The following is a 24,601-nucleotide window of genomic DNA, read 5'->3' as shown; positions in this document are numbered from 1 at the left end:
GACTATTGTGAATAATATTGCAATGATTATTGGTGTACAAGTATCTGTTTCAGTCCCTGTGTTCAATAATTTTGCTTACACACCTTGGAGTGGAATTGTCGGTATTACAACAATTCTATGGTCATTCTATGTTTAGCTTTCTGAGGAACAGCCAAGCTGTTTTCCACAGTGTCTACACCATTTCACATTTTCACCAACAATGCACACAGGTTCCAGCTTCTCTACATTCTCACACACATTTGTTATGTTTCTTTTTTTTCCCTCTAAATTATAGCCATCCTAGCAAGTGTGAAGTGGTATCTCATTGTGGTTTTGATTTGCATTTCCCTAAGGACTAATGACTTTGAGCATCTTTTCATGTGCTTACTAGCCATTTGTATACCTTCCTTAGAGAAATGTCTATTCAAGTCCTTTGTTGACCATTTAATTGGGTTGTTTGTCTATTTGTTGTTGAGTTGTAGGTTTTTTGTTTGTTTGTTTTTTGAGATGGAGTTTCGCTCTTGTTGCCCAGGCTGGAGTGCAATGGCGTGATCTCGGCTCACCACAACCTCCACCTCCTGGGTTCAACTGATTCTCATGCCTCAGCCTCCCGAGTAGCTGGGATTACGGGAATACGCCACCACGCCTGGCTAATTTTGTATTTTTAGTAGAGACAGGGTTTCTCCATGTTGGTCAGGTTGGTCTCAAACTCCCGACCTTAGGTGATCCGCCCACCTCGGCCTCCCAAAGTGCTGGGATTACAGGTGTGAGCCACCGCGCCTGGCCGAGTTGTAGGTGTTCTTTATATATTCTGGATGTTATCAGACATAGGATTTACAAATATTTTCTCCCATTCTGTAGGTTGTCTTTCACTTTCTTGAAAATGTCCTTTGATATAAAAGTTTCACATTTTTTATGAACTCCAATTTACCTATTTTTTGTTGTTTCTTCCTGGGCTTTTAGTGTCTTATCTAAGAACCCAAAACACAAGATCATGAAGATTTACTCTTACATTTTCCTCTATATGGCTTTAGTTCTTATATTTATGTTGTGAATTATTTTCCACATATGGTGTGAAATAGACCCCAACTTTAGTCTTGCATGTGGAAATCCATTTCTCTCACAGCATATATTAAAGAAATTATTATTTCATCATTGAATGGACTTGGCACTCTTGTCAAAAATTCACTGGCCACAGATGTATGGATTTATTGAGGATCCCTTGTACATCTCTTGCAGCTTTTAAGATTCTCCCTTTGTCTTATACAAGCATATCTGCCTTATTCTGCTTCTCTTTGTAGTACTTCCACAGATGTTGCATTTTTTTTTACAAATTGAAGGTCTGTGGCAATCCTGTGTCAAGCAAGTCTATGTATATGTGGTCAATATTATTATCAATTATTATACTGTGATTCCTCAGAAAGGTTACATAATCTATTGGCACCTCTAGCATGGGATGGTGACACATATAACAGATACTGACACTCTGTCCATCATTGAACTGTGTGTGGATTGATCAAAGCAATCTTTGAGTGAGTCTAGTTTCCCCTCTGGTAGGACCTACTTAGATGGAGATAAAATATTTTCTCACCACCTACATTAATCTAGATTTAGATATAGTTGTCCTCCTGTATTTGTGTGTTCCATATCTGCTGATTCAACCAACCTCCAATGAAACATATTTGAAAAAAAAAGCAATACAACAATAAAAAAATACAAATAAAAATACAGTGTAACAACTATTTATATAGCATTTACATTGTATTGGGTACTATATGTAATCTAGAGATTATTTACAGTATATGGGAGGCTGTGCAAACGTTATGTGTCAATACTATGCCATTTTATATCAGGGATTTGAGCATCTGTGGATTTTGATATATGTGAGGGGTCCTGGTCCCAGTCCTCCATGAATACCCAGGATTGACTATATATTTTTGGATGTTAAATCACCTTGCAGAACTTGAAAAAAAAGTTATCAAGTCAACAATCTCCAAGTGAAATAGTCCATATCAGTACCATCTTTCAAGTATTAGTTGTTTATCTGTCAGATTACTATTAAGGCTGACATAACTTTGATCAGACCATGTTTCTGAACAGTTCATATCCCTAAACTGAACATTAGTTTCTCCTTCTCATGCAACACATAGTTGGTTTTTCTTTGCACATTGTCTGATTTTCATATGTGCTTGACACTTAATAATTTTAAGTTCCTATGGCTTTACTAGTGTATAGGAAAGATTTTCAACTGTATCATAGGACTTGTGAAAATGGAAAGAATGGAAAATGTAAGACGAAATGTAGACACTAAAATCTTAGACTCAACACCCTTATAACATATGGCCTTCTTCTAAGGAGTGTAGGTTCCTGTCTTAGTCTGTTTTGTGTTGCTATAAAGGAATACCTGAGGCTGAGTAATTTATAAAGAAAAACGGTTTATTTGGCTAATGACTCTGAATGGTTGGACAGTTCAAGGTTAGGCATCTGCATCTGGTGAGGGCTTCAGACTGCCCCTCTCATGGTGGAAGGCAAAGGAGAACTGGAGTGTGCAGAGATTCCATGGCAAGACAGTAAGCAAGAGAGAAAGGAGGGAGGTCCAGGATTGTTTCTAACAACCAGCTCTGGAAGAACTCACTCACCCCTGAGAGAGGGCATTCTTCTATTCATAAGGATCTGGCCCTGCAATCTAATCACCTCCCTTTAAGCCCCACTCCAACACTGGTGATCAAATTTCAACTTGAGGTCAGGCTTGGTGGTGCTCACCTGTAGTCCCAGCTACTCCAGAGGCTTAGGTGGGAGGACTGCTTGACCCCAGGAGTTCAAGGCTACAATGAGTCATGATCACACCACAGCACTCCAGCCTGGGTAACAGAGTGAGGCCCTGTATCTATGAAAACAAGAAAAAAGATGAAACATTTCAACATGAGGTTTGGAAGGAACAAACATCTAAATCACAGTAGTTCCTGACCTGAAGCTATTGTCACATTATTGATGTATATAATTTAGAAATATGTCATTAACAGCCAATACTTAGATCTAGAAAACTAGTGGACAAAGCAAGCGCTTTAAAACCAAAGTGGCATTTAAAAAAAAAATCAAACCTACTGGTTTTCTTACTAAGTAAGTCTTGAAATAATGCACTATAGAGATCCTGTCTTATCTATACAGCTAGAGAGAATAACAAATTTTACTTTTATCAGTTAAATAAATTTTGTCTTAATATTACTTATTTATATTTATCTTTTTACATTTCAAAAACACTATGTTATTCAATTGAATGACTTGTAATTTTTGAGTTACCTGGTCACTGTATTATCATTGTCAGTTATTATATTTCACATGCATTACTTAGTAAAGAAAAATCTTGGGGCCGGGCGTGGTGACTCACGCCTGTAATCCCAGCACTTTGGGAGGCCAAGGTGGGCGGATCACAAGGTCAGGAGATTGAAACCATCTTGGCTAACATGGTGAAACCCCGTCTCTACTAAAAATACAAAAAATTAGCTGGGCGTGGTTGCAGGCACCTGTAGTCCCAGCTATTCAGGAGGCTGAGGCAGGAGAATGGCCTGAACCCGGGAGGCAGAGCTTGCAGTGAGCAGAGATCGTGCCACTGCACTCCAGCCTGGGCGACAGAGCGAGACTCCGTCTCGAAAAAAAGAAAAATCTTTACCAAGGCCTGATTTCTCAGGCATATGGATATAATATATAGTTAAATGTGTTATTGATAGACAAGAAGTTTCTCAAGAATATTATGTTTGTGCAGAAATTACTACTGTAAAATTAAGTCCTTCTTTTCGGCTGATTATTTTTAAAAAGCTTAGGCTGATATTAATGAAAAAACTGAAACCCAAATGAAGCCTGGAGTTAATAGTAATGTACCAATGTTGGGATCTTAGTTTCCACAAACGTATCTGTTTACTTTAAGATCTTTAAGATGCGGAGCACCCCTACAATGACGAGGAGAGACACAGCTAGAAATGGTTTATTACTTACAGGTCCTGGGGCACGTGGCATACTTGCAGGCCACCTTCGTGGAAACCAGGGAGTGCAAGTAGAGAGACCAAGAGAGCAACCCATGGGCCAACACCTTTATTGGGTCCAGGGTGTTATCCAAACAGGTTTCCCATGGGGAGTTTTATTCGGTGGGTTTACAGCAAGCAGGCATGAGTTCCAGGAGGTGGCACAGTGACTGAGTGGTGGGCCCTGCAGCGCATCTGCACATTCTATGTGGGGTGTGAGGGTCAGTGTGGCCAGTAGGTTCTATGCAGCTGTGCCATAGGGAAGTGGTCAACAGGAGGTAGTTGTATGAGGCAGATACCTGGATCCACCACATAAAAGAACTGGGAGAAGGTGGAGAACCAGCAACTTTGTCTGGGGTGATTGAGCCTTGATTTTGGTGTGGGAAAGTCCAATGTATATTCAAAGGGGATGTGGAGGCAACCTAACATAAGAATTCACACTACCATGGTGATATGTTACCATTAGGAGAAACTGTGTTAGGGGAATATGGTAACTACCTGTATTATCCGACTTTCCTGTGAATCTAAAGTTATTCCAAAGTAAAAAAAAAAAAAAAAAAAAAAAATTGTATTAAAAATAACTATTATAAATAAAAGTTTAATGACACTAAAATCCCTGCTTTAAAATATTTTGTGAGCTAGCAGAGTACATTTCTAACTTATATGTGTTATATGCTGTTAACTATGAGAAGATCTCCCCCAAAATCATGTTTTTCTAATTTCTTATAAAAATACTAATACAAAACTGCTTATTGACTGCATCTCATCAGCTGTTATTCTTTTAGACTGATTGAATTATTCTAAGTTGCTTTTCCAGATTCATCTAATAAAAAGAAAGATTGGATCTGACATGAACAGTGTATAAATTAGTACAAGAAAGTCTCTTTTCTGAATCAAATCTTGGTCCTACAGTTTAGGATTTTATTTATTTATTCAATTTATTTTGAGACAGGGTCTCATTCTGTTGCCCAGGCTAGAGAGCAGCGGCACTATATCTCAGCTCACTGCAACCTCTGCATCCTGGGTTCAAGGGATTCTGGTGCCTCAGCTTCCTGAGTAGCTGGGGCTACAGGTGAGCGCCACCACACCCGGCTAAATTTTTTATTGTATTTTTAGTAGAGACAGGATTTCATCATGATGGCCAGGCTGGTCTCCAACTCCTGGCCTCAAGTGATCCACCAGCCTCAGCCTCCCAAAGTGCTGGGATTACAGGAGTTAGTCACCATGTTAGGGTTTAAGCCTAGTTTAGGATTAAAAAATGGTTCTATGCCTTAATGCCAAAGATAGAACATTGTAATAATTATTTTATTACAATTTATGTAATTATTTTATTTTATGTCTTTAAGAAACATTTATTTGGCCTCTGTCATATCTCACATTACAATGGAAAAAAAGGCCTTATGTTTGTGTTCTAACAAATTAAAAGTTGTGTATCATTGTGAATTCAAAAGAGAAGCAGGTAACACATGAACTGGGATCATGGAAACCAAACCAGAATAAAGCAAGCCCAGCACAATACTATCCTGGAGGCTGACCAGTTAGAAGGTCTTAAACACAATATATTTTAAACAAACAGTTAAAGGAAAAAGATTAACCTAGTGTTGTAACCGAGCAAGTTATAGAGAAACGCCACACTCTGAGAAAAATTCAGGAGTCCTTTATTAGCCGGCAGACCAGGGATGGCTAGCGCTCAAAATTCTCTCCGTCCCGAAGAAGGAGCTAGATTTTCTTTTATAGTTTAGTTCAGAAAGGGGAGGGGGGGAGTCTAGTTAAAACAATCTTACAGAAGCAAAGTAGGCAAAAAGTTAAAAGGAAAAACGGTTACAGGAAGGTAAACAGTTTCAGGTGCAGAGGCTTTAAGTCTATCATAAGGTGATAGACGCGGGGCTTTGGGCGTTATCAACCGGACACAAACTCAGGGGCTCTGGGTGCTATTAACCGGGCGAATTCCTGGGAACTGCGGATATAGCTTGCCACAGTATCTTATCAGTTAATTGCATTCTTGATGTGCTGGGAGTCAGCTTGCACAGGTTAAGTCCTTGAGGAAGGGGGTGGGTAAGGGGGTGAAGGAGCCAAGATGGGGTCTGTGTGGCTCTCTTAGCTAAGGGAGAGTCACTTCAGGTTAAAGCAAGGTAGGGTATCAGACTAGAAGCCTCAGATCATTAAGATTCAGTCAGGCAGGCATTCCTTTAAAAAGTGTTTACTGAGTACCTTCTCTGTGTCAGTCACTATTTGGGGCATAAAGGACTCACTTCTCAGCAAAAACAAACGATCCCCTGGTCTCCTCGAGTCATGGAGCTTGCAAGCTAGTGGGAAAAATTGGGAACCTGTGCAAAGAATGACTGCGAAATAAATTGTGGTCATCTTGAAGCCGCATGCTTGTGGGCGTGAAGCTTTTCAAATAGACAAGCTTTAAGTGGGGGAAATTTGCTGACATTACACGATTTCTTCTCTTAGTGCAAATGTATATACAGCCTGTCTTTTTGAACGGGTCACGGTAGATGATAATTATGCTCTGTTAACCTTATTTGTTGTCAGGGAAAATTAAAACTATTTAAGGGTAGCGTCAGTAGGAATCTTGGTTCCTGCTAGTTTTGTTGTTTGTTAGCATATCTTCCTTTACAGGTAGTATGGTTTCATTTTTGTAAAAATGCTGCATAAATGTAGCTGGGTCTGTTACCCATTGCAGTGCCTGCTGATTTCGCTGGACCCCACCCTGCTTTTGCTGCCCAGTGAGATAGCATATGGGACAGAGCTAAATTCCTACTCAGCTTTAACTCTGCTTATTTTCAGGAAAAAGAATGCCTGTGTTTTGGAGTTCCTTCTTAGGACGAAACCAGCTGAAGCTGGCGAAATCCAAGATGGCGCCTCTGAAGACCCTCTGGCTTTATTATCATCCTGTTCTCCTGCTAAGCGACACTCCCACTTGCGCCATGACAATTGACAGTCGCCATGACAACGACTGGAAGAGACCAAGAAGGGACAGAAAAAAAGGGGTTCCTTGATTCCAGGAAAATCTCCGTTCTTTCCCAAGAAAAGCATGAATATTCCCCCCCCTTGCTCTTAATGCCCAGCCCCTTCATTAAAGACACCCTACGTCTGTAACTTCCCAGCTCTCACAAGTTAAGTTGATTTCAGATCTTCCAATTCCATAGCCATTGAATAAAGCCTGCACTGCTTGACACACCCTTTCGGTTTCGTGCATTGGCCTCACCACACAACAGGAAAGAACCCTTTTTGGGATAACCGGGACTCCCGCTAACATTTCCATATATACGTATCTTAATGTATGCAAGGGCGTCTGGGGGAGAAAGGGGAAGTACATTTCATTCTTTGCTTTCTATAATACTGGATTGCTTGAGTTTGTTACAAGGACACATGTTAACATTTGCAACATTTTTAAACTGAAGTGTATGTATTATAGAACAGTCCTCTGGGCTGAGCTTGGACTTAAAGTGGAAAGGCTTACATTTGCAGAATTAAAAACAGCATCGAAACATTCTGTGGCAAGAAGTCCTGCGAGCCTTCTCGCCCCAGCCCGGTTTCCCGCGGGCCCCAGCCTCATCCCCCAAGGCCCCACCCTGAGAGCCCCCAGGCCCCAGTCGCGTCCTCCTGGACCCCTCCCAGCGCGGCGAGCCGGGTCGCGGGAGCACTCCGCCACCAGGGGGCAGTGCGGCGCCGACCGCGGGCTGCTGGCTGGGCCCAGGGCACCCAGGCGCACTCCGCTGCAGCGGGCCGGGCGCAGAGGGGCGGGCTCTTGCCAGGCAGCAGGCGCTCCGGGCGCAGCTGGGAGGAAGGAACGCCCCCGGGAGTGGGCGGCGGCCGAGGGACCCTGGAACCGTCCTCCCTGGCGGAGCCCCCCCGCAGCTCCCGTAGCCCCCCTCGTCCCGGGCGGGCCGGGGATTGGGCTTGGCCTGGGGTCTCCTACTCCGCACAGGAAGTAGCCCCTTGTCAGGACTGGCGGTGCCTGTTGCTTTCAGGAGCCCCGAGCCGCTTTTGTCTGGGTGTAGCTCAGCTCACATCCCCGATGCAAGTCTTTCCCTGCTCGTCTCCCCCTTCTTCCCGGAGTCCGTGCCTTGCTGTCGGTGACTCATCCCACACTGCCCTGCGACTCACCCTGTCGCTTTCTCTGTTCATCCGGGAGCGCGGCGCCATCTCCCTCGAACCCCGCCCCCCCTACAGTGCTCCGTGCTGAGGTCGCACGTTCTCTCCTCCCTCCAGCTCCCTGGCTCTTGGCCCTTCCCAGGCCACCAGGCGACAGCAGCCTCCGCCTTCATTTCCCTTGGTCATTTCAGGCGCGTGCTTGGAGGATTTTAGCATCTGACTCAGCTTCCCCGCCATGCATCCCTCCACCAGCATCCAGTCACGCCTCTGCAGCCTTCAGTGTCCTGGAGAGGACTGACCAGTCTGACCCATCAGAACCTACCCAGACCAATTTGAAGGCCACTGCCGCTCAACCATGGTCACCCACTCCTGCCCCACCTGGAGCCCCAAACTGCTCAGTGTCTTCTCTAAAACTCTCCCCTCTTTTGTTTGTTGTGAATAACTCCCTGCCCTGGTTCTTTGCACACCTCTCTGGCCTCTCCTTGTCTCTTTCTGGTTCTTTTTTTCTCTGTTCTCCCTTATGCACTGGCCTTGCTGGAGGTCCCTGCTCTCCCTGCAAAACCTCACCACACCCATGACTTCAGCTATATCCATTTCACCTCACGTTGACATCTGGTGCCTAGACCTCTCTCCCGAGCCTTCCGCACCATGCCAAAAAGGAAATTCATTTTCTCCTCTAAATTTGCTCATCTTGTTTTCCCAATCTTATTTATTGTCACAGCCATTCCCCTGCTGGTCCAAGTCAGTAGTCTGAGAGTCATGCTAGACTCCTCCTTCCTTATCTACCCATCCACCAATCCCCAAGTCCTGTCTATCCTCCTTTTTTTTTTTTTTTTTTTCAGTCAGAGTCTTGCTCCGTTGCCCAGGCTAGAGTGCAATGGCACAATCTCGGCTCACTGCAACCTTTGCCTCCCGGGTTCAAGTGATTCATCTGCCTCAGACTCCTGAGTAGCTGGGATTACAGGCGCACGCCACCACACCCAGCTAATTTTTGTATTTTTAGCAGAGATGAGGTTTCGCCATGTTGGCCAGGCTGGTCTTGAACTCCTGACCTTGTGATCCGCCCGCCTCTGCCTCCCAAAGTGCTGGGATTACAGGCATGAGCCACTGTGCCTGGTCATCTATCCTCCTTTTTAAATAGCTCTGCCATGTGTGCCTATCTGCCCTGACAGCTCACCCTCATCCTATTTGTCCACATTGCTGCAGAGCAGTCTTTTCCATACACCAGGAGTTCCCAACCCCTGCGCCACAGACCGGACTGGTCTGTAGCCTGTTAGGAACCAGGACACACAGCAAGAGGTGAGCCACCAGTGGGTGAGCTAGTGAAGCTTTATCTGTATGTGCAGCTGCTCTCCATTGCTTGCATTACCACCAGAGCTCTGCCTCCTATCAGATCAGGCAGCATTAGATTCTTATAGGAGCACAAACCCTACTGTGAACTGCACACACGAGGGATCTAGGTTGTGCACTCCTTATGAGAATCTAATACCTGTTACTCTGCCATTGTCTTCATCACCCCCAGATGGGGCCATATAGTTGCAGGAAAACAAGCTCAGGGCTCCCACTGAAAATAAAGTGCACAATAAGTATAATGTGCTTGAATCATCCCGAAACCATCCTCTGCTGTCCATGGAAATGTAGTTTTCCACAAAACCCATCCCTGGTGCCAAAAAGATTGGGATGGTTGCCATACATAACTCTGATGATGAGACCACAAAGCTCAGAATCCTCCAGAGGCTCTCCACTGCCTATAAGATGAAATAAAACTTATGGGTGTGACTTATCCATAAGTGCCCAGTCTAAACTGCCTCATATTTAATTATATAGTAAGCTATTTGTTTCCTCAAACGTATATATTTTGGCCGATTTCCCAGTCTCCTAGGTTGGAATATGCTCTGTGTGTCACCTGGCCAGCTCATGCTCTTTCTCATTCTCAGCTCAAGTGTTAGGGACTCTATGACACCTTTCTTGATTCTCCCAGTCAGACATATTGTTGCTACTTTTTCTTACCACTTATCCTTTTATCCTTAGCACCACTAAAGCACATATCACATCATATTTCACTTGTTTGCACATCTGTCTGGCATCTTGAGCCCAGGGACCGTGTCGCCTGTCTTCATGTCTCCAGTCCCTAGTGTAGCTCCCAGCCTATAGTGAGTGCAGAATAAAAGCTTGTAGAATGAGGCCAGGCGCAGTGGCTCAGGCCTGTAATCCCAGCACTTTGTGAGGCCAAGGTGGGCAGATCACGAGGTCAGGAGTTTGAGAACAGCTTGACCAACATGGCGAAACCTCTTCTCTAATAAAAATACAAAAAATAGCCGGGTGTGGTGGCATGAGCCTGTAATCCCAGCTACTCAGCAGGCTGAGGCAGAAGAATCACTCGAACCCAGGAGGCGGAAGTTGCAGTAGGCTGAGGTCGCGCCACTGCACTCCAGCCCGTGCAACAGAGTGAGACTCCGTCTCAAAAAAAAAAAGTTTGTAGAATGAATGAAACAATTAGTTACACCACAGTTAGTGAGTCATTGATACTTCATCAAGGCTGGGTATTTCGTATAATAAAGTTATTAAAGCTGATAAGCAAAAATCAAGTTACCCAAAGAACGGCACTGCCAGTGATCTAAAGGTCTTTGCCCTCAGGTTGCTTAGGTAACGGAAAGAATAAGAACTCCCCACTGTTCTTGGGCGGATCTTACATTGCTTTTGGAAGAGGCAATAGACTTGGGAAAGAAAGGAGTGTGTGTATTGAGGTATTGAGGGAATGGTTAGGTGGGAGGAGTGAGAGAGGAAGGCTGCAGTAGCCCCTCAATCGACCCTGCCTGCTTTGTCCTTGTGGCTCAGTGAACAGATTATCTGTTTTCATGGTAAGGGGTTGGGATTCTCTACTTCAGGTGGGCACCCAGAAAGTGAATTGCTCACCTTTGTTTAAAAATAATGAAAATGGGCCAGGCGCGGTGGCTCATGCCTGTAATCCCAGCACTTTGGGAGGCTAAGGCAGGTGGATCACCTGAGGTCAGGAGTTTGAGACCAGTCTGGCCAACGTGGTGAGACCCCGTCTCTATTAAAAATACAAAAATTAGCCAGGCATGGTGATGGGTGCCTGTAATCGCAGCTACTCAGGAGGCTGACACAGGAGAATCACTTGAACCCAGGAGGCGGAGGTTGCAGTGAGCTGAGATCTCACCACTGCACTCCAGCCTGGGCGACAGGGCAAGACTCTGTCTCAAAAACAAACAAACAAAAAACCCAAAAATAATGAAAATGTCTGCCCACCCTTCACTAAGTAAACATAATGAAAATGCATATCTTGTGCCCTCTTTTGCTTTTATTCTATAATACCCAAGCCTACGTTTTGGAACTAAACCCCACGCCCTTTGTGTGAAAGCCACCCAGATCTTCAAAGGGATCCCTTTAGGGGGAACATTAAGTTTGCCCAAGGAGGCACCCTTCTGGGTCTCCAAGGCCACCTGGCTGCAGTGCAGTCCAATTCCAGCCTGTGTCTCCAGAGCACCCCCTGTGCCAGGGCGGCAGGGTCCCAGGGCAGCAGGGTCCCAGGGGTGTGTCCACCATGGCACCAGACACACACTGGCTGAATGTAGCCTCGTAATCGCTGAGCCCTGTTCACAACCATTTTTGTTTTCGTGCTTTTTCAGTTTTAGGAGCTTTGTTGTCACAGGAGCTTTATATCCCTGGTCAAAACTACTCTGGTGAAGCTCACTAGTTTTCCTGAGCTCCTCATGCAAATTGACCCCACTCCCTTCAGCAAAGTCCTGGGAGCTAAAGGGAGGCTATCCAGTCAGCTGCAGCCCATCCCAACGCATTGGGGACCTGCCCACCTGGCTCTTAATTTGCATTTTGAAATGTTACCCAAGTGATTCCAGACCAGATAAGAAGATGAGCTTCTCTTGTTATGGAAAAAGGAAGAGAGACAGAGAGAGAAACCTCTATTTTGTTATTTAGCTATTCCTCAAATTCTTATGACCAGTGATGATATTTTTTAAAAAATTTCCAGAGCAACATAATTATTTAAATTTAACTCAGATTTTATTTTAATTTATTAATTTATTTATTTTTGAGATGGAGTCTCTCTGTGACACCCAGGCTGGAGTGCAATGGCACGATCTTGGATCACTGCAACCTCAGCTTCCTGGGTTAAAGCAATTCTCCTGCCTCAGCCTCCCAAGTAGCTGGGATTACAGGTGCCTGCCACCACGCCTGGCTAATTAATTAATTATTATTATTTTTTGAAACAGAGTCTCAGTCTGTCACCTAGGCTGGAGTGCAGTGGTGTGATCTTGGCTCACTGCAACCTCTACCTCCCAGGTTCAAACGATTCTCCTGCCTCTGCCTCCTGAGTAGCTGGGATTACAGGCACACACCACCATGCCTGGCTAATTTTTTTTTGTATATTTAGTGGAGACGGGGTTTCATCATGTTGACCAGGCTGGTCTCAAACTCCGGACCACAAGTGATCCACCCACCTCGGCCTCCAAAAATGCTGGGATTACAGGCATGAGCCACCACACCTGGCCTTAACTCAGATTTTAAATATGAGAGTATCTACTTGTAGGGGTGGAAGTGGTGTGATGCCTCTCCTTACACATTGTATGGGTCACAGCCAACGCTCCTATCTCAAAAGACAGTCCCACCTCCAGCTGTAGTTCGCCTTCTCATTCATCCCAGATAAGTTTCTTGAAAGAGTATTCTAAGATGACTGTCTCCATGTGTCTCCAGGCCTGGATCTGACTCAGTTTTTGCTCCTCACATCTACCGTCCCTTGGTAACTAACGACTTGGGAATGAGAAATACCCTTTTCAATTCTGACTGTCCTCTTCCTTTCCGCACCAGCAGCAGATGCTGACCTGCTTCTCTGTTTCTTCTGTCTTCTCCTTCTCTGTCCTCTTTGCTATGTGCTCTTTTTCAAGCTGTCTTTTAAAATGGTTGTTGCTGGATCAAGGAGTTTCTCCCCCAGCTTCATTTAGCATCGATAGCTCTTACCTTTGTCGTAATTTCTACCTGTCCTCTGGACATCTTCACCTAAATGTTCACCAGCACTCTGAGCCCCTTTTGACTCAAACTGATTATTCGACCCCTAAATCTGATCTTCCTCCCCCTGTATACTCTCTTTCAAGTACCCAGTTCTCTGAGTTAGAATAAATACAAAGCATCTGGAACTGGAACTCTGCCCTTCTCTCTCAGAATCCACTTGTTCAGTATAGCCTATGATTTCTGCCCCCTAATTAGCTCTCTGCCTCACAGGCATCACCATTGCCAGTGCCTGGCTAAGGCCCAAATTACCTGTGCTCTGGGCTCCTGAGGCCAATTTCTAACCAGCCACCTGCTGTCACTGTCTTCTGCACCCTGCCTATCCTAAGGCCTGATGCTGGAGTTGGGAAGGAAGAAAAGAAGGAAGGTGTGGTGTGGTGGCACATGCCAGTAGTCCCTGCTCTGGAGGCTGAGGCAAGAGGATTGCTTGAGCCCAGGAAGTAGAGGCTGCTGCAAGTTATAATCACACCACTGCACTCCAGCCTGGACTACAGAGTGAGACAAGGGGTTGAGGTGGGGGAGGGAGGAGGAAAAGAAGAAAGGATGGAAAAAAGGGGGCAAGGAAGAGAAAAAAGAGAAAGCAATCCTCTCCTCTTATTAAAATCCTGTGCTGGTTCCTCAATGTCTGAGGGATAAAACCCAAATTTCCTAGAATGGCACAAGGACTCTTTCCCAGCCCATCCCTGACACACCATCCAGCCCTACCCAACCTCCCTGGGGGCCTCTCCCCAGCCCACACCCTTCTTTCCTCTCTTAAAGCACACTCACCCTTTGCCCCTGTGAGCTGTCACACTGCACCTTTCTGTTGCCGGTGGTAATAAATAAATGAATAAATAATTTGATGATCCATGATACTTATTAAAGCACAGTAAAGAATTCTTTATTCAGGACCAACTCGATAGGGTTAGAAACTGCTGTAACAGAGTCTTGTAGTGCAGGAGAGAGATTGGGCTCAACCAGACATACAGCCTGAGGAAGTGGAGATTTATAGCCAAGGAGCAGGGTGGGGTCAATGGATGGAAAATGACTAAGAGGAGACATCAGGGGTCAGAGGGATTCTAGCTAAACCAACCTCACAGAATTCTTGCGGAAGGCAGATCAGGGTGATCAGACAGCCCCTGGGAGGTGGTGGAGGATGAGGAGCCTCATCAGATATCAAGGGTGATTGCACACTGAAACTGGGGAGTTCTTTGCTAAAACTAGATTTTACACGGAAGTGCGCAGGTAGACCTAATAGAAGCTTCAGAAACCTGTCTAATAGGCCAGGCGCAGTGGCTCATGCCACCAGCACTTTGGGAGGCCAAGGTGGGCGGATCACCTGAAGTCAGGAGTTCGAGGCCAGTCTGGCCAACATGGTGAAACCCCATTTCTAGCAAAAATACAAAAATTAGCCAGGCATGGTGGTGCATGCCTGTAATCCCACCTACTTGGGAAGCTGAGGCAGAAGAATCGCTTGAACCTGGGAGGCAGAGATTGCAGTGAGCCAAGATCGCACCATTGTACTCCAGCCTGAGTGACAGAGCGAGACTCCATCTCAAAAGGAAAGAAAGAAAGAAAGAAAGAAAGAAAGAGAGAGACAGAGAGAGAAAGGAAGGAAGGAAGGAACCTGACTAATGTTTGGCCAAGATAGGAATCTTTGTCACTTGTTTGTTCTTTCTCAACTCTGGAAAATTACTCTTCCTACGAGACTGAGCTCAGCTGAGGCCCCAGGGAACACATCCTGAGGCCCACAGAGCCGTTCTTCCAGGCTTCTGTTCTCACGGGTGCCTGCGTGCCCTGTTAGAGCAGGCACATGATATTCTGTGGGCACAGTGCCTTTCGCAGCCATCTGAGCTCCTGAAAAAGGAAGGACCATGCTTCCTGCAATTCTATTTCTCAACTCTCTGTGATCTGATACAATGCTCGTGCAACAAAGATTAGTCCACGAAGTTATGGGGAACTAGTCACTAGCTTGTCTCACATGATTTTCCAGCTCTGTTACTTAGTGAGGGAGGGACTTCAAGTATATGCATTTGCCGTGGGAAGGGTTTACAAATTCCAGGCGTAAGAGAGTGTGGCCTGGTTACATTTCTGGGTCTTTCACCCCCTTCAATGAACTACTTGAGTTGTATGAGTGGGAAAGGCAAGTCCATGCTAGATTGCCTCAAAATTCCAGGGAGCAGGGAGCAAAGCCAATATTAGGCCTAGATTGAAGGACCATGGCTTTACCTCAATTCCAGGTCTACGCTCACATGTAGGAGAAGAAAGGCTCTAGCACTTAGTCCCTGCAAATCTGGAAGGAAAGCTGGGGAGCGACTACCCAGAAAATTAAGTTCCAGTGTCTCTCAACCCTCCACTAAGATATTTCAGAAAGTAAGGCAGGTTGTTTGCTCTAGTTCCAGAAAATCCTGGAAGGAAGCTGGGCTCTTTGCAATAAATGCAGGAGCAGGGAGCATGGTGGCTGCTCTCACAAGCTAGGGATGGTGCAGGGAGCGGAGCTTAGGGTCTTCCCCAGCCTGTCCTTGTAGAGGAGACACAGAGAAGCCTGGGGCCTGCTTTGGGGTTGGACGCTCATGGCTGGTGAGAAGCAGAGCAGCCTGTCAGTAGCCCCTAAAGTGTTGTTCCAGAAGCTTTCCCGGGGCAGAAAAAATTGGGACCTCAGTCTTCAAAACACTTTTCTCTTAGGAAAGTGGGTCACCACCTCTCAGAGGAAGAGAGTGCATCTTTTATTTGCCTATTGCCTGTGGTCTCATCCGATCTCTGTTCCTTGTGTCTTGCACCACTTTGAACAGCATCTTATTTTAAACTCTCCTCCTTGACTTCCTTACACTGGCAGGAGAGGTTACATGCATTTTGTCTGTATTCATGGCCTCGTAACAGGTTCTCTGCTGCCTGCCTGCTAGGTTTCCTTTAGAAGTGATCCATGACCCAATCAGGTTTACCAAGCGAGTCACTGGGATTGGCTGCTACCATTTTTTTTTTTAAATAGGCCATCAGATATGAGAGCTAGAAAGTGTTACCAGAAAGGGGTCCCAATCCAGACCCCAAGAGAGGATCCTTGGAACTCTCACAAGAAAGAATTTGGGGCAAGCCTATAGAGTTAAGTGAAAGCAAGTTTATCAGAGAAGTAAAGAAACAAAACAGTGGCTACTCTGTAGGCAGAGCAGCAGCAAGAGCTACTCAACTGAGTATACTTATAGTTATCACTTGATTATATGCTAAACAAGGAGTGGATTATTCATGAGTTTTCCGGGAAAGAGGTGGACAACTCCCAGAACTGAGGGTTCCTCCCCTTTTTAGAGCATATAGGGTAACTTCCTAACATTGTCGTGGCATTTGTGAACTGTTCTGGTGCTGGCAGGAATGTCTTCTAGCATGCTAATGCATTATAATTACTGTATAATGAGCAGTGAGGAGGACCAGAGGTCACTTTGGTCACCATCTTGGTTTTGGTGGGTTCTGGCTGGCTTCTTTACCTCAAGCTGTTTTATCAGCAAAGTCTTTGTGACCTGTATCTTGTGCTGACCTTTTATCTCATCCTGTGACTGAGAATGCCTGACCTCCTGGGAATGCAGCCCAGTAGCTCTCGTATTTGATGATCCATGATCCTTATTAAAGCATAGCCTTATTTCACCTACCCATATTCAAGATGGAGCAGGTCTGGTTCAAATGCCTGTGACAAAAGTATAGAAACATTGCTATATATCATTTGGATAATTTTTCTGTTGTCCCTAGGAAACATTGCAATGTTTACCATTGCTGATGAAAAGAGGTAAACTCTGTAAAATATTTGAAAAGATTTATTCTAAGCCAAATATGGGTGACCAATGACTCCTGACACAGGAAATCCTCAACCCTAGGAAATCCTGAGAACATGAGCCCAAGGTAGCCGGGCTACAGCTTGGATTTATACAATTTAGGGAAACATAAGACATCAATCAATACGTGTAAAATGTACGCTGGTTCGGTCCAGAAAGGCAGACAACCGGAAGTGGGGGCTTCCAGGTCATAGGTGAATTCAAGAATTTTCTGTTCAGGCATAGCGGTTCACGCCTACAATCCCAGCACACTGGGAGGCAGAGGCAGGAGGATCAGTTGAGCCCAGGAGTTCAAGACCAGCCTGGCAACATAGTGGGACATTGTCTCCACAGAAAATAAAAAAATTAGTCTGGCGTGGTGGCGTGTGACTGCAGTCCTAGCTACTTGGGAGGCTATGGTGGTAGGATTGCTTGAGTCTGGGAAGTCGAGCCAAGATCATGCCACTGCACTCCAGCCTGGGCAAGAGAGTGAGACTCTGTCTCCAAAAAAAAAAAAAAAAGTTCTAATTGGCAATTAGTTGAAAAGGGTTAAGTTATTATCTAAAGATTTAGGATCAGTAGAAGGGAATGTCTGGGTGTCTGGGTTAAGATAAGGGGTTGCGGAGAATAAGGTTCCTATCATGCGGATAGAATCAATAGAAGAGAATGTCTGCGTTAAGATGAGGAATTGTGCCTGAATTCCTAAGGCAGGTGGGTGTAATGAGAATGAGGCATGTTTGTCCTCACTTTTCATCATGGCCTGAACTAGTTTTTCACACTAACTTTGGAATGCCCTTGGTGGAGAGGTCCATTCAGTTGGCTGGGGTACTTAGAATTTGGTAAGTTTTTTACTCATCCATGGCCCCAGTTTATTATTTATTTACCATTTAGACACTGAGCCTTCGTTGGTTCAATTCACTGTGACCTAGTTTTTTTTAAAGTATTGCTAAATAAATTCAAATCCGTCTTTACTATTAACATCAAGGTAGAAATGCTCTTCAAGTTTTATGAGTCTGTTAATCCATGAAATTCTGAGAAGTTTACAAGGAGAATGATAGTATTACATAATGTAAGTGTCACAGTGAAATAGTCAGTTATTCAGGAGAACTTCTTTTCTCCCTTTTTGTGTTAGAGCTGATATGTCAGCAGAACAGAGTGCACTCATTCAGAGTGATCTCTTAGTTGCTCTTCTTTGATTTGGTCATGGTGAGTTACAGTGCTGTGTTCTTACACCAAACCCAATTTGTGTTAGATGAGCTGGTTGTGGGTTGCACATTCTTTTTGAATGTGTTTTTCTCAATCTATGATTTCTAACATTTGAAAGGGGAACTGTTTTAAAAAATAAAGTGGAGCAATACAAAATATTTACTTGTAACAATTCCAAATTCAAAAGTAAATGAGATGTGTTTAGTACCCATGGCCAAGATCCCTAGTAAATCTTTTTTATTTTTATTTATTTAAGCTTCAGGGACACATGCTGAAGCTGGTAAATCTCTATTTCCAATTTCCTGATTGTAAATTCAGACTGTCTTGTAAACAGCTGTAAACTAAGAATAAAACTCTGAGCTCCGCAAGCATCTGAATGGACCCCTTCTCTTGGCCAAGGGCATTCCAAAGTTAACCTCAAAAACTAGTTCAGGCCATGATGGGAAGAGTGAGCAGGACATGCCTTCCTCCCTTTGGAATTCAGACACAACTGACCAACATTAATGCTAAAATAGAGATCTTAATACTAATGAAACAGCTTTTTTTTTTTTTTTTTTGTAGCAGTCAGACACCAAATTCCAGCCTGGTCCTAGAATAGCATCACATGACAAAGAGCAGGCCCTGAAAGAAATCGAAGTATTTTACCCCAAAATATATTTCTTTGGCATGTTTTGAAATAGCCCTGCAAAGCTGTCTCTTGTGGGGGAAATCTACATTCTGTAGAGAATCCTTTCCCTTTTCCAGGCTTTTTCCTGATCCAGGAGAGAATTAACTACGAGTTTGGCACATTTTAAGTCTGATAAGAGACATTTACAATCTATCCTCTCTGAAACCTTCTACCTGGAGGCTTTATCTGCATAATAAGAACCTTGGTCTCCACAACCCCTTATCATAACCTAGATACTTCCTTCAGTTAATTCCAGGTCTTCAGATAAACTCTTTTAAACCAATTGCAAATCAGAACATCTTTGAATCTACCTATGACCTGGAGCCTCCCCACCCGATTATAGATGTTTCACCTTTTCAAACCGAACCAATGTACATCTTGTATCTATTGATTGATGTCTTATGTCTCCCTAAAATGTATAAAATCAAGCTGTACCCCAACCACCTTAGGCACGTGTTCTCAGGACCTCCCGAGTCTGTGTCACGGGCACGTCCTTAACCTTGGCAAAATAAACTTCTAAATTGATTGGTACTTGTCTCAGATACTTTTTGGTTTACACACCAAAAAGTCTTTGTTTACTTCTATTTTACATGGAGTACTGAAGTCCTTTCAAACGAAAACTGAACTAGCCCCCATCCGGAGAAGTCTGAGAAAAGAAAATGTCACGCTATTGCTAAGTAAAACCCATGTGTTTTCAGTCATGGTTAGCAGCAGGGACCAATTAAGCAGGTGGGAAAGAAAAAGGCTTTCCCTGAAGTCAGGTCTTTGTTATGACATCTTATGTTTGAAATGAATTTTCTGAACATTAAACACCAATGAGTCACCGAGTTCCATGGAATAACCATTGTGACTGTGATCCTCTACAAATGGACAATGAGACGCCTGCCTTCAGCTCTCTAGTGTCCTCTAACAGTGGCATTCACCTCTCCTCCAGCCAACACCTGGCACTGAGATAGCTTAGAGGCACCCTGAACTCAGTTTTCAAGACAGCTGCCTGGGAAATTTCTTGAGTGAAGGCCCAGTCCCTGAAAAGTTCTGAGGAAAACTAAAATGTGACTCAGAAGTCCATTGATTCACCCCTGCTCATCTTTCCTTCCTCACTCTGGGTCCGGAGAGAGGGCAAGGCTCTCCACCAGGAGGTTAGCCCCACGGGTATATTGCATGATTGACCAATTCCTTATTAAATGAGAAAAAGGGGAAAGAGAAAAAATATAGAAGAGCCTGAATGTTACCTTCAGGCAGGAGGCTCTGGAGACGGGTTTTCCAGGGGTCTTTTTTGGAGAATGCCAGCATCCCCTCTGTTTTCCCATCTGCAAATGGCTAAAGAGGGGAAGAAATGGCCTGTACGCATTTCCAGTGGTGCCACATCAAACTGCTTTTTCACATTTGATTATAGACAACGAAAACCCAGGACTTTGTCCCATGAGCATCAGAACCACTCATCAGAGTAGTTCTCCAACTGTGCACTCATCTCATTTATTATTAAAAACCTGGTTATTTTGGTTTTGATTGCTTTTCATTATAAGCCTGTTAGAATACAATGTAATGAAAATGTGATAAACATTTATGAAACAACTTTATGCCAGATATGTCTCTCTAGGAAGATGCTGAGCTCAGAATTATTAACCTATGTAATTTGGAAATAGTCCTTCAACCTTATTTAAATCCAGGTGGGATGGCAGAGAATGCCAGACTTCAGAACCCCTTCCTAGGTCTCCCTGCCCAGTAAACCTATTTTGAGAAGAAGCCATTGAGGTTAGGAATGACTTGCCCTTTGGTGAAGCCATATGAGCTGACCCTTTCATTTTGTAGATACTAACACCACAAGTGGTCAGGCAATTTGCTCCACTGAAGGTATCAGCCAATGCAATCAAACAAGAGAAAACGATTAGAGAGATGAACATCGGAGAAAGAAGTACAACTATTTCTATTTATAGGTGATACAGTATAGCTATAGATGACTTAAAAGAATCAATAAAAAATACAAATAGTAAAAAATTTCAGTAAGGCAGCAGGTTATAAAGTTAATACATAAAAACAATTTTCTCATCCACAAACAAAAGCTAGTTGGAAAATATAATGGAAGAAACTTGCTTACATACAATATCAACAAAGAGATAAAATAACTACAAATAAACTAAACAAGAAATGTGCAAATCTTACATGAACAAAACTTTAAAGGAAAAAGGAAAAAAATTATTTGAATGAACAGAAAGACCCAGCATGTTCTTGGCTAGAACAACTAAATCAAAGTACAAATGTTGGTTTACAACACGGTAATATGTAAATTCAATATGTTTCTAATAGATTACCAACAATATTTATTTTTATTTTCATTTATTTTATTTTTATTTTATTTTATGTTTTTGAGACGGAGTCTCGCTCTGGTGATCCACTCACCTCTGCCTCCCAAAGTCCTGGGATTATAGTCGTGAGCCACTGCATCTGGCCTGTTTGACTATAGTTTAATTTTATTTTTTTAATTATTATATATATATATTTTTGAGACAGGGTCTTGCTCCATCACCCAGGCTGGAGTGTAATGGCACCATCTCGGCTCACTGTAACCTCTGCCTCCCAGGTTCAAGCAATTCTCCTGCTTCAGCCTCCCAAGCAGCTGGGATTATAGGCACACGCCACCAGGTCCAGCTAATTTTTGTACTCTTAGTAGAGATGGGGTTTCACCATGTTGGCCAGGCTGGTCTTGAACTCCTGACCAAGTGATCTGCCTGCCTTGGCCTCCCAAAGTGCTGAGATTACAGGTGTAAGCCACCATGCCCCACCAACAAGATTTTTTTCTTTAGAGCTAGACAAGTTGACTCTTAAATTTATATGAGAGAGGCCGGGCGTGGTGACTGACACCTGTAATCCCAGAACTTTGGGAGGCTGAGGAGGGTGGATCATGAGTTCAGGAGTTTGAGACCAGCCTGGCCAACATGGTGAACCCTCATCTCTACTAAGAATACAAAAATTAGCTGGGTGTGGTGGCATGCGCCTGTAATCCCAGCTACTTGGGAGGCTGAGGCATGAGAATCGCTTGAACTCAGGATATGGAGGTTTCAGTGAGCCAAGATCTCACCACTGCACTCCAGCCTGGGTGACAGAGAGAGACTCCAGCTCAAAAAAAAAAAAAAAAAAAGTTTGTATGGGAGAAAAAGCAACAAGGAGAGCCAGGAAAATCTGAAGCAGAAGAGCAGTAAGGAGAACGCACTGTATGAGATATTGAATCATAAGAGAAAACCTCTATAACTGAAAGAATCTGACCAACAGAACCAAATAGAAAGTTTAGAAAGTTCAGAATCAGACCCAAGTATATGTAGCTATTTGATATATAACATAGGTGGCATGTGAAGACATTAGTGAAAATGGTTTTTCAATAAACAGAGGTGGAAAAACTGAAAGTCACTTGAAAGCGAGTTAAAATTGGATCCATATTTCCCATACACCAGAATAAACTTTAAAGGGATCAGCAATGTAAATATAAAAAATAAAACTGTACAAATACTAGAAGAAAACATTGGTGAACTCTATAATCTAGAGTTTTTTTTTTTTTTAAAGAGATTGCTCCTTTTGAATAGAGAAAGTTTTTCTAACTACGACTCAGAAACAATAAAGGAAAAATCATTAAAGTTGACTACATTAAGAGTGTATGCCAAAATCACCAGAAGTAATGTCAGAAAACAGATGACAAGCTGGGGGAAATATTCGCAATTTATATCACTAAAGACTAATTAAGCCACAACTAAGGAGGGGCATGTGGTTTGCTCCTGGCATCCACTTGGTGAATCTCCACCAGAGATTTTGTGAAACATCTGTGATGTCAGGACAGCCCCCATAACCACAAGTTATCGGGTTCATGCGGTCAACAGTGTCGATGCTGAGAAACTCTGCCTTAGGGTAAGGACAGAGGGAGTAAAACAGCTTGAGTTCTCAAAATTGAACTCATGTAAAACACCTGGCTAGCATTGTCCCTACTTCCATTTACACTAGATGTTTCTGTTTTCTAAGACTGCTCCGTCTGAGATGGCAGATGGAGTTTTCATACTTACTTGGCTAACCCGTCAGTACCCTGGGATCTAATTCCTATGGGCCTGGAGAGAACTGGAAGTCCTTGAACACACGGCTCAATAGTGTGGGCTCTGCTCATTTATATACATTTATTTTTAAATTTTATATATATATATATATATTAGTTTTTTATTTCCATAGGTTTTTGGAGAACACGTGGTATTTGGTTACATGGCAAGTTTTTTTTTTTTTTTCTGAGACGGGGTCTTGCTCTGTTGCCCAGGCTGGGGTGCAGTGGCATGATCTCAGCTCACTGCAACCAACCTCCGCCTGCTGGATTCAAGCAATTCTCCTGCCTCAGCCTCCTCGGTAGCTGGCACTCCAGGTGTGTGCCACTATGCCTGACTAATTTTTTTTATATTTTTAGTAGAGACGGGGGTTTCACCATGCTGGCCAGGCTGGTCTCGAACTCCTGACCTCATGATCTGCCTGCCTTGGCCTCCCAAAGTGCTGAGATTACAGGCATGAGCCACTGCGCCCTGACAAGTAAGTTCTTTAGTCGTGATTTGTGAGATTCTGGTGCATCTATCACCTTAGCAGTATACACTGAACTCAATTTGTAGCCTTTTATCCCTCACTCCCTTCCCACCCTTTTCCCCCAAGTCCCCAAAGTCCATTGTATCATTCTTATGCCTTTGCATCCTCATAGTTTAGGTCCCACTTATGAGTGAGAACATACAATGTTTGGTTTTCCATTCCTGAGTTACTTCACTTAGAACAATGGTCTCCAATCCCATCCAGGTTGCGAATGCCATTAATTCATTCCTTTTTATGGCTGAGTAGCATTCCATCGTTTACGCATACCACAATTTCTTTATCCACTCTTTGATTGATGGCCATTTGGGGTGGTTTCATGTTTTTGCAATTACGAATTGTGCTGCTATTAACATGCGTGTGCAAGTATATTTTTTGTATAATGACTTATTTTCCTCTGCGTAGATACCCAGTAGTGGGATTGCTGGATCAAATGGTAGTTCTATGTTTAGTTATTTAAGGAATCACCATACTGTTTTCCACAGTGGTTGTACTAGTTTACATTTCCATCAGCAGTGTAGAGGTGTTCCCTTTTCACCAAATCCACGCCAACATCTATTATTTTTTGAGTTTTTGATTTTTTGATTATGGCCACTCTTGTGGGAGTAAGGTGGTATCACATTGTGGTTTTGATTTGCATTTCCCTAATCATTAGTGATGTTGAGCATTTTTTCATATGTTTGTTGGCCATTTGTATATCCTCTTTTGAGAACTATTCATGCCAGCTCACTTTTTGATGGGCCTTTTTTTTCTTGCTAATTTGTTTGAGTTTCTTGTAGATTCTGGATATTACTGCTTTGTCGGATGTATAGATTGTGAAGATTTTCTCCCACTCTGTGGGTTGTCTGTTTACTCTGCTTGACTATTCCTTTTGCCTTGCAAAAGCTCTTTAGTCTGCTTTTTTTTTTTTGAGACGGACCAGACCGGAGTGCAGTGGCGCCATCTCGGCTCACTGCAACCTCTGTCTCCCGGGTTCAAGTGATTCTCCTGCCTCAGCTTCCCCAGCAACTGAGATTACAGGCACACGCCACTACACTCGGCTAATTTTTGTATTTTTAGTAAAGACGGGGTTTTGCCATGTTGGCCAGGCTGGTCTGGAACTCCTGACCTCCAGTGATCCGCCTGCCTCCGCCTCCCAGTGTTGGGATTACTGGCGTGAACCCCGTGCCCGCCCCTGGCTGGCTTCTTTGCCGCAAGCTGTTTTA

The 24,601-nt window shown here is 43.8% G+C and overlaps 1 protein-coding gene across 2 annotated transcripts in view; it reads right to left on the bottom strand.

The window, feature by feature from the left end:
- Positions 1-8,183, bottom strand: part of NQO2 (N-ribosyldihydronicotinamide:quinone dehydrogenase 2) — a 30,832-nt gene extending 22,649 nt beyond the window's left edge. Inside the window, exons 1-2 of one of the 2 annotated variants that reach the window (XM_063665765.1) lie at positions 8,115-8,183; positions 2,743-2,866 (exon numbers count right to left, since the gene is read on the bottom strand). The gene's annotated coding sequence lies outside the window, so the exon portion shown is untranslated. The remainder of the gene's footprint in view (positions 1-2,742; positions 2,867-8,114) is intronic. The other variant, XM_054491722.2, reaches the window with a different exon arrangement.
- Positions 8,184-24,601: the final 16,418 nt, after the last annotated feature.

The sequence above is a fragment of the Pongo pygmaeus genome, chromosome 5 (genome assembly GCF_028885625.2).
Source record: "Pongo pygmaeus isolate AG05252 chromosome 5, NHGRI_mPonPyg2-v2.0_pri, whole genome shotgun sequence".
Classification (NCBI taxonomy): domain Eukaryota; kingdom Metazoa; phylum Chordata; class Mammalia; order Primates; family Hominidae; genus Pongo; species Pongo pygmaeus.
This window is presented reverse-complemented; position numbering and strand designations above follow the sequence as displayed.